This window comes from Chiloscyllium plagiosum, chromosome 25, assembly GCF_004010195.1.
Source record: "Chiloscyllium plagiosum isolate BGI_BamShark_2017 chromosome 25, ASM401019v2, whole genome shotgun sequence".
In the NCBI taxonomy this organism is placed as follows: Eukaryota; Metazoa; Chordata; class Chondrichthyes; order Orectolobiformes; family Hemiscylliidae; genus Chiloscyllium; species Chiloscyllium plagiosum.
This window is the reverse complement of record NC_057734.1, coordinates 33,006,915-33,018,081: the sequence shown is the minus strand read 5'-3', so window position 1 is coordinate 33,018,081 and position 11,167 is coordinate 33,006,915. Positions and strand designations below refer to the sequence as shown.

The 11,167-nt window shown below is 39.9% G+C and overlaps 1 long non-coding RNA gene across 1 annotated transcript; it reads right to left on the bottom strand.

The window, feature by feature from the left end:
* Nucleotides 1–9,334: 9,334 nt before the first annotated feature.
* On the bottom strand, nucleotides 9,335–10,878 carry LOC122562729. Its single transcript, XR_006315396.1, has 3 exons — nucleotides 10,651–10,878; nucleotides 9,900–10,128; nucleotides 9,335–9,464 (listed from the first exon to the last, which is right to left on the bottom strand). It is a non-coding gene; the product is annotated as an uncharacterized LOC122562729 (long non-coding RNA).
* Nucleotides 10,879–11,167: the final 289 nt, after the last annotated feature.

Sequence of the window (11,167 nt, the reverse complement as noted above, 5' to 3'; positions counted from 1 at the left end):
CATTGTATAACGAATGCCACATTTCGGATTTTTTCAATTCAAGTTTCTAAAATTGAAATGTTGTACTTAGAAACAATTTCAGGATAACTTTATGTAGTAAGGTAGATTAGAAACTAACAATGTATTAATGCTTGACCGTTTCAATTGATGCATTATTTTACAAATGTTGTATTCTTTCCCTCCCTCTGACTGACATTTAAACTTTAATAAATACTTCAGCTGAAACTCCAACACAGAAGCATTACTTTGTGGCTATATTACCCTTTTGTTACATGAAATGCATAAAAAATAGTAGCAAGCATTAACTTGCAAATATATGTAAATTGAATTATTCCACTTAATTTTAAAAAACTTTATTTAACATAGAGGCATGTTGATAGTTATCACAATTACATTATTTATGTTACACAGCAGGTTAGAGCTCTAAATTAGACTGGCTAGTGAAACTTAAATGTTTGTTGAGGAATATGTTACAAATTAGCTTTTTGTATTGGCCAATTGGCAGTACACATGCCAAACTGACAAAGCATTGTCTTGTTGACTTATTTACAAATTTCATATATTTTGGTGAGTGCATTTTGAGGCACCCTTTTACTTTTACTTCTTATTCTCTAACTTATATTATGAATTATTGCAGAAATGTAACTTTTTTTTTTAATTTCTCTATTTTATATCTAAGATTTGTACCTAGATACTTTGTACCTAAGATAGTGCTGTGAGAGGCGACATAGTAAACTTTTCATTGTACTCCTCTACTTCTGTGTTTGAGTACGTGTGACAATAAACCGAATTCAAATTCTAATGATTCTTTAAGTTTCACGCAGTTTTCCCCTCTAAAGGAAGTAATAGTTCATGCTGAGACATGATTTTTCAGGCGTCAGTAAATCTTGAGAGCTTTACTCAAATGACTTCACATTCACAGACAAGTGACGGTTAGCAAGTTCATTGACCTTTGGGGCATTAGAACTGAACTTGATCCTGTCCCTGCCTGAAATCCACACATACATGATATTGCAGTTGGCAGGGATTAGTGGCTGTTGGGGGATCTCTCAGCTGGCTATTCTCTCTCTCATTCCGAAAGCAAGAGTGAACAAAATATTTGAGGAAACCAGTAAGTGAAGGAATAAAAAGATGCTGACAGTCATCAAATATTCAATTCCAATGGAATCCTGAAACAGGAATCCACCAGGATCAGGTGGAACATCATTTTGCACCTGTCCAGCATTGCTCCCTGTTCACATCAGTGGGACTAAATTCAGGCTAGATAAAAAATTAATGTTGCATATGATCTTTATCTGTTTCCTGACAGATAAGGTCATTAACATTGTTCCTAAAGAGGCCCGTATTAAAGTTTACAACACCATCGAGACTGGGATTAGCCAATTTGCAGTAGAACAAAAATGAACGTGTTGTAATCTCTGAGGCTCAGTATTCTATAGTTTGTCAGTGAGGCATTCTTGAAGGAGGAGGGGATTATACCTGTAATACAAAAAAAATTAATGTCCTCAGGATGAATTGTAATTGCTAATTCTATGCAAGTAGAACTCAGAAGCTCTTCGGTTCCAGGCAACTTGTTAGACTGCAGGTAAAATCTCGTGGAGGGCTAACGCTCTCGAGGGGAAAGACCAAAGGATAATGCTCAAGACAGCAGACATCTACTTCCAGGCAGTGGAAATGGAACAATGTGCAGTAACCATTGTTTTTCAAATAACTTATATAAATAGCAATCATTTTGTTTTTCAAGGCACAATAATAGACCTCAGATTTTTTAACATTTGAACTGATAATTCTCAGCAATGCAAATCAAGCTGTGCCAAATTATCTACCGCGAGAAACATCTTTATTACAAATTTGCATGCACAATATGAAAGAAACAGAGAAGGCTAAGTTCAATAGTGTCTAAAAATGGATGCAGGGATCATGTTGGGTGAATAGCCTGCTCCCATGAACTGTAAAAGAGGCAAAATGCCAACTCCATGGTAACTGCAGTTCTAAGTGGTTTCAGCATCCAGCAAGTGTGAACAGTATAATGGATGCCTGAGTAGGGGCAAGATTATGAGCAGTTAGGTCCACTTTTCACTCATCTGCACCTCTTAAAGGGACAATGAATTGTTACTGAAGCAGATCCAAGCAGTCTTGCAGGAAGTGGAATCTGGAACTTTGCAACATCTGATATCGACATGAGCTGGGAGTACGGGGGTGCAAGTTCTGGGTGCAAAGGGAGCACAGGTTCCCAGGTTAACATTTGTTACTGGATGTTGACTGGAGGCTTTGAATGAGGTGGTGCAAGGTAAAAGGGATGTCCTGTCTAGACTGACATGGGGATCAATGCCAGGGATCAAATCCAGAGAACTTTGACGTCATGCAGAAAGAGGTCAAATGATCTCATGTGAGTAGTCAACTTCAGTGAATGCATCTTCAAAAGCAAAATTCCATTGCATCATTAGTTTCATTGACACCTCAGTTTAGCACCTTCCTATCATTCATTTACCAGCAAGCTATATCAATCAAGGCTCATATCTGATGTTTATATGCTCCAATGCAGCCGCAAACACTTGGAATTGCTGCAAGCCTCATACCCACAACTCACAACTTGCAAACACTATTAACCATTGAACTACAACAGCCAAATCATGCTCACATGCAGACATCACACTCTCTTGCAGAACAAGGTGCTGCACAACCTTAAGCAGCAGAAGCTAACCGACAGAGGATCAATATATCTCATGCTTTGATATCCATGATGAAGGCCATGCTGACCATTACTGGGATGTCCATTTCTGAGGCCATGGCCAGCAGAACAGCTAAAGCCATTGAAGATGATGATATTCTCAAATCTAATTCTTCTTTTACATCACTATTTCACATTCTCTCAGATTAGCACTAACTTCTCTCAAATGGTCATGGATCGATAGAATTCGTTGCCACAGAGTGCAGTGGCTGTCAGGACATTGAATATATTTTAGGAGGTCACAGAGTTTTAATTTGTATGGCTTCAAAAGGTTATGGAGAGGTGGTAGGAAAGTGGAGTCAAGGCCAAGATGAGATCAGCCATGATCACATTAAACAGTGGAGCAGGTTTGAGGGGCTAAATTGTCTACTCCAGCTCCTAATTCTTATGTTTTTGTCATGACCAAGTCCCATTTTTATTTTGTGGGACTAACCATGCACACCTCTTTACATGACATGGACAGTGGTCTGCCAGAGATGGCAAATATCTCCTGTTCCAGCTGAAACAAGGAAGGCATAGAAAGCTCCATCACCAAGGTCACCTGCATAGCTATTGGCAATTTGTTCTTCACTTTCTTTGCTGAAGTAGCATTTGCGGTAGCAGCAGGTGTCAGATTTTATAGAGAATGCCTTACTGAAGTATAGACACTAGATGTATTATTCTTCACTGCTGCTCAGTTAAGATCATTGTTTGCTCTTTGAATATCCTGGGAGAATATGACTTGGCTGACAATCTTTCTCATTCTCCTCATACTTCATCTTTAAGTACCTTATTCTGCTCTGTGCAACCTCTTCTTATTTCCAAACTATGCTGCATTCTGAAGGATGTAGCCAGTATTGCATCCATGCGTAGGAGCAGGTGATCTGGGCAAAAGGTTTAAAGTCAGCAATATGTTCCTCAGCATCAGCTGCCCCATTCTCTGAGGATTGTTACCACTTCAACAACTGTAGAAAATATTACTCATAGAATCAGTCAAAGCTTTAAAAATACCAAACAGCATCTAAACTGTAATCAGATAATGGTCTTTGTGCTGGTTCAAAGGGTGCTTCTTGATACAGGACATGTAGCAAGAGTTGACATTAGCTTGAAAATTCAGCTCTAAAGTGGCACTGCTGGAGTACAGTTGGCTTTCCTGCAGATTTGATTTGCTTGCTTTGCATATTTTTGTTTATGGGTTAATGCCCTCACTGATATGTAACCCAGGACAACTCATCCGAAAAGTGGTTGCACATCGTGCAAACACTGGTTGGGTCTCCACGGGTCATCATTTCAAAAGAATGGACACGATTGATCCTAATTTTTAAAACATATCTTTCACATTTCAAGTAGAGCATGGACTTACTTTTAAATGCCTCATTTATATTTCATAGGGTGGTCAAAAGACAGCATTCCCAGAAGAAAGACTCCATGGAAAACATCTTCAGTGATTTGCATTTGGCTAGAAGCTATTTTGCAATATTCTTCATTGTTTCATTCTTTGCATTCTGTGTTCCTTTCTCTACAAAACACCCACTCGCTCTTAGTTTAAATGTAATCAAGCACTCAGGCTTAACTCTTTATTGTACTATGCAAGTCACAATGCACCGGCTATACGTCCCTATACTAAATTAGTTGCTAACAGAGTTAGTAGATTTGGGTTGATTTTTACAACTGGATTAAGCAAATTAGCTCTCCTTTACAGGTAAATGCTCAAATCAGTACATAATTTAAATAATCCAAAGCACATTGTCTGATCACTTAATCAGTGAAATCAAGTAAAACAAAATACAAACTTTAATGCATGCCACTGCACTATTCCAAATTAGAAAACTGTGAAAACAACTTTAAAAGATTGATAAAAACTGAAAGAATTGTGGATGCTGTAAATCAGAAACAAAAACAGAGGTTGCTGGAAATGTTTAGCAGGTCTGGTAGCATCTGTGAAGAGAAATCAAAGTTAACATTCCGGGTCTGGTGACGTTCCTCAGAGGAAGGGTCATCGGACTCAGAATGTTAACTTTGATTTCTCTTCACAGATGCTGGCAGACCTGCTGAGCTTTTACAGCACATTTGTTTTTGTTAGAAGATTGTTACTCAGTTGAAAAATCTCAACTATCCAATAGGTAGATCTTTTATTGTTCTTGCCTCTTTTAAGTTTGGGAAGCAATTTTCTAATTAAAGCTTGAGTTATGTACAAGTATTGACAGCCTTTTGTGATAATTACTTAATGTTGGAATATTTTGACACAATTATTGAACAATATACAGGAAATACCTTACTTTCAATCCTGTTGATAAATTTTCCCTCTGTAATGGTGACTGTTTGCCTTTACAGTGGCTCAGGCTTGAGGACCTGAATATGCTACTCCTGCTCTATTCCTTAGTTATATTCTTACCTATGTGCAAAATAAGAATTCTCTTTTCTTTGTCTCCCTTTCTGTCACAGACTCCCTGTCTTTGTGCTTCTCGTAAAATATTCATATGGAATTATTTATTGGCTATATCAAAGATTATTAACAGAAAGATAATTATAAAACGCAGTTCTAGACTTTTCTATAGATTTTGCACTCTCCCTGGAACATTTTGTTAGCTCTTTCCATGCTCCTTACTAAGCAGTTTCCCAAGCAGGATCAATACTTTCTTTTACCTTCTAATGATACCTCTGGATTACACCTAGAGAAAGGAAACATTAGTCACATTGGGAAAGATTTGTTGCAAAGAGAGTAAGTATTGGAATTACCCATCAAACCACTGCATGTGGATGATGTTAAAAAAAATTGGGAATGAAGAGCAACCAAAAACTTTGAAAGTATTAACTTTCAATACATGGTGTTAATGTTAGTAGATGAAATATGTCAATAATCTACAACTGATTGAAGGAAGAAAAGACAGAGCACTGTACGTTCTGAGTCAGATGTTAGAGGATACATCCAATAATCATTTTTTTTGCAGAACATCAAAAAACAATGTAAAATTAAAAACTTCAAGGAGGATTAGGGAGCATAACTGGCCTCCTTCAGGTACATTGTGTTGACTTGGTTTTTTCAAAGGTCCAGCAGAGTGCTTTAGGGAACACCTCCGGGACACCCGCACCAATCAAACACCACCCTGTGGCGCAATATTTCAACACCCCATCCCACTCTGCCGAGGACATGGAGGTCCTGGGCCTCCTTCACCGCCGCTCCCTCACCACCAGACGCCTGGAGGAAGAACGCCTCATCTTCCGCCTCAGAATGCTTCAAACCCAGGGCATCAATGTGGACTTCAACAGTTTCCTCATTTCCCCTTCCCCCACCTCACCCCAGTTCCAAACTTCCAGCTCAGCACTGTCCCCATGACTTGTCCTACCTCCCACCCCCACCCTCCTCTCACTTACCTCTCCTCCCTTCAGGCTTTCTGTCTGTATTCCTGATGAAGGGCTTTTGCCTGAAACCTCGATTTTACTGCTCCTCGGATGCTGCCTGAACTGCTGTGCTCTTCCAGCACCACTAATCCAGAACTTTACAAGACTGCCTACTGGGCAACAAGGGCTTTGAGCATTGCTCATAACATCATTGTGCCACCCCACCCCCACCACAACAGATGCAGAATACAGATCTAATGGCTTGAGCAGGGCCATGGTGGAGCAGAAAAGAGGGCTGCTGAAGGTGTGGTTCCAATCACTACATGGGACACCCAAAGTATTGTCTGTATAGATTGGGCTACAGCATCCTGGCTTCTGTGCTCTAAACAAGTGGGACAAGCAATTAGGCGATGAGCTCAATACTGAGGATCTGGGGCAATGGGTATAGTCTGTCAAGGAGGACAGTGAGGATGATTGAGGAGCAAAAAGCAGTCCTTATGCCTCACAAGTCTCAGCTGTAGTGGGCGCTACAAGCCACGCAAAATCCTGATACCTGCATTCAATAGCTGAGAGCTGGGTGCAGCAGACAATTGTGGACTCTAAAATATGTTTTAGTATTGATACCAAAATCTGGTTTGCATTGCTGCACTGAACATGTGCCTGTATTGCTTTTTTTTGGTGTTCCTTTTGGTTTCCTGTACACAAAAAGCTCTTATTTATGCATGCACAATTGCTTACCTATATGTGATATTCCCCTACTGGACAATTACAAGCTGCAGATTTACAGTGGGCAATGGGAATAGGGTAGTGTTGACTAAGAGGGTGTTCAGACAAATGTAGCTGTACACAGATAAAGTATTTGGCATGGTGTTTACACAGGTTGAGAGTAGATTTAGAGAATTGGTTTGTACATCTGCAGGAGGGCACCATGTATAACGTTTTGGCTGCTATGTCATTACATTTCCAATGAGGGGCATTGCCAGATTGATGATGTTTGTCCACTTGCAAAGTGACCTTTCAAAGATGGCAAGACGTGAGGTATTTCTTACTCTTGGCAAGTATCCACTAAGGGGCAATTTGTTTTGGTATTGGTGCAAGGTGATGGGGTTGGAAGTGAACATTAGAGATGTTATAGGAGCATGGTGGATAATTCATGCAGTGCATTTGGGTATAATATGGGGAACGAAATTACTTGACTTTGTCAAAACACCCTCCAAACATCTCTATACAAGTGAAGTTATCCAAAAATCATAACATTCAGCCCAAAGTGTTGGAATGCCAGTGCAGCAAGTAATTAAGAAGGCAAATAACATTCTGACCCCAGTCCCTATGGGGTTAGAATTTTAAAATGTTTTGCTATAGCTGTATTGGTAAGCCAACACCAGGAGTACTATGTGCAGTTCTGGTCCCTATATTTAATAAACTTTTATACTGGCATTGGAGGCAGTTCAGAAGAGATTCACTTGACTGATTCTTATGATAAAGCAACTGACTTATCAAGAACAGCTGAACAGGTTGACCATTATTCATTAGCTTTTAGAAGAATGGCAGTGATCTTATTGAAATATGCAAAATTTGGAAGTGGCTTTATCGTTTTTTTTTATTATTCATAGATGTGGCCATCATTGGCTGGGCCAGCATTATTTTGTGCCCGTAACTAGTGGTCTTTGAGAAGGTACTGGTGAGCTGCTTTCTTGAAATGCTGCAGTTACATTTGCTGCAGGGAGACCAACAGTGTCATTAGGGAGTGTGTTCCAGGATTTTGACCCAGCGACACTTATGGCTGCAATATATTTTCAGTCTGGGTAGTTAGTTACTTGGAAGGGAACTACAAATGGTGATATTCCAATAGACCCTTGTCCTTTAAGACAGTGGCAATCATGGGTTAGGAAGCTGCTGTGTATGTTGTCTTGGTGAATACATGAAGTACATGTTGTAGATAGTACACACTGCTGATGCTGAGCATTAGCTGTGAAGCAAGTGAATGCTTGTAGATGTGGTGCCAATCAAGCGGGCTGCTTTGCATGGATGGTGTCAAGCTTCTTGATTGAGAAGATGCTTCCACAAGTGGGGAAACCTTGAACTACATGACATAGTTGCAGAATAAGATGGCCATCATTTAAAACTGAGATGCGAAGTAATTGCTTCTCCCAGAGGGTACTAAATGTCTGGAACTGTCAAACCAAGAGTGTTATGAAGGCTCAATCACTGAAAGATTTTAAAGAGGAAGTAGAAAGAATTTTGGGATATCATGGAGGTGAAGACTATGAGAAAGTGGCACAAAAAAATGAGTTGAAGCCTGACGCAAGTTGAGCACTATCTTATTGAATGGCTTGAGGGTACAAATGGCCTACTCTTGTTCCAATTCCTTATGTTATGTTGCTACATTCTGAGGAACATATTTTTATTTCAAGTTCTTTAAATGGAAACATTAATCTCTCCACTATTTCTGCTATTTCTTACCTCTATCGACAAAAATCTTCCACGAGAAGCATGAACAGTAAAAATAAATAATTATTTTCCACCTCAAATAAAGCTGTGTGTATAACCATGGCATGTGAGGCAGAACAAATTTTACTCTTCAGCAATGTGATTCACTTTTGATTCTTGAAAAACCAAACAGGAAGAATACACCTCTGGGAAATGTATTTAAAAATTCACTTTCTAATTTCTTTCAGTAGAGATGCAAACCCTTCCTCCAGTTGGAAGGAGTAATCTGGAACACTGAACGAAGGAAGGATGCAGTCATTATAGAAGAAAGACACAAACTGATTTATTGTTGAGACTTTCATGAAGCCACTGAAGGTGATGAAACAGAGGTAGGTCGGTGTGGGGCATGAAGGTGACAGAATTAACTTGAAATCATAAATTTTAGTGGAAATTGGCCAATTATCATCTGTGTCTTTATAGATGACATCGATGCAATTCATTTAGTGGGAAAAATGGCAGAATAAATGCTGAATATCAAAACATGTGGGAAAGATGCAGTTAATATTTTGCCTATAGACTAACAGAAGAAGTGCATTAGTTCTTATTCTCTTCCAACTCTAAACATTTTCATTTCATCATATGATCTTCCCTGAATGATTAGAACAGAGGTGAACATGAGGCACGAGGGAGCAAAGAAAACAAACAGTTGTCTTCTTGAGTCAAATTTTATTATTCAGGGTCCCACACATTAGCTTTGGTCATCATTTAAGAGATAAACTAGCATTTGGAGGCAAATGGAAGTATATGCAGTGAAATGACTCCTTGAAAAAAATACAGAGCAAGTCCCTTGGCATGAGTTCATTTCTTCGTAAATGAATATCTAACATTTGTTCGGGGTATAATCTTTCAATGGTTTGATTGTCTGCAAACCTCTTTGATTGATATCTGAAATGTTGTTCTCATAGAGAGTCTTGAATGTGTACTGTCAAAGCAAAGGAAAAAGGCAACAAACATGATCAAATTATACAAGTCAGACTACAATGGATTGATCTGCTCCCAACAACTTCTGACTGGATGGGTTAGGTTCAAATTACCCCATGCGGTAGTGAGATGATTATGTGTGGCATCAAATAACTGTCAATAGATCTGTTCAACTATTCATAACCATTCCAAGGATTGAGATATCTATCCATATATTTATCAGCTGGTACAAAACAAGGGGTTCCATAAAAAGTAACAAATAGGTATCATTTTGAGATCAGACACTATTATAGGCTTTTGGTAAGGTTGCATTCAGTTTTAATTTCCCTTTGATTTTAAATTTAAAATAGACAAATGAGTTATGAGGCACAATTTTTTGTGGAATTTACATTTCAATTAAAACTTATTCACATATTCGAGTGAAAGGTGCACTTACATTATTGACCTAAAATTATTCAGCAGTTTGATTCAAATCAATTCCTTCACCAAATGTATTGTACTCTCGAAGCCTAATATTCCCATCAAGGTGTCCGTATTTGGATAGATGGCAGCCTTGTCGATGCATCCCCTAAGGCATCTGTACTCTTGTCCTCAGAGATCCCCAGAGATGGCTTTTGGGGGAACTGGGTATTACTCTGGAGAAGTAGTGGAAACACCGGCTTTATCTGCAAGACAAAAAGGGTCACCAGAGCTTACAAGTGATATGCAACGAATGGGACTGACAGCAGAACTCATGTGAGAGTAGCAGTGGAGTGAAGAGTGGTAATTACTCCAATGGATGACTCAAAATCCCCGAATGAGAATTCCTGGTCTTCTACTGCAAGGGTAAGGATTTTCTCTTCATAGGGGTGAAAAGCCAAATGTTGGATACCTTTCCACACATATGGGTTTGCACTGTGCTGTTGTGTTCTCTTCTAATAAGAGAAAGGGGGAGGAGGAGGGGGGGAGGAAATAGAGTGAGGTGACAGTGGTTGCATGGTTGGTAGGTCTGCTTCATGTCATTGAAAGTTGGTGAGGTGTTCAAAATGAGGCAGTGCACAGGGCAGGCCAGATTATTGGGAGTTTGGGAAGGTTGACAGTGAGAGAGAGAAGCTGTTGCAGCTAATAATGAGAGTGGTGGCATGAGATGTGTGCAAAAGCAGATGTAGAATGAGTGTGATTTGGCAACAAGAAAGGGGTGCACTTACCTTGGTGCAGCAGAGAAGATCATTAAACTTATTAAAGGATTGCTGGCTGTTTCTTTAGATCATGGAACTGGCACTGACCAGGGTGGTGATCTCAGATCAGACTGGTAGGATCTGGCACTGTGATCTCCTCTACCTGTCCTCCAGAAAGACAAAGCTTCCTTTACACCATCCCTTTGACCAGGATCTCGAGGTCCCTGTTGGAGAATTGAGATGCCATCTTCCCCTTTTTCAAAAGTGACCTGGAGCAAGCAGGGCAGCTTCAGAATGCCAGTGCTTGTCTGGGTGCAGAGCAGCCTTTAAAAGATGACACGGGCACATGAGACGCCAGTCTTTGGCAGATTTCCACTCAGTGAGGAGTTGTTCCAGTAAAGGCATGTGGCAAGGTGGAATCAAATGAAATGTGGGCGGCACGGTGGCACAGTGGTTAGCACTGCTGCCTCACCGCGCCAGAGACCCGGGTTCAATTCCCGCCTCAGGCGACCGACTGTGTGGAGTTTGCACGTTCTCCCCGTGTCTG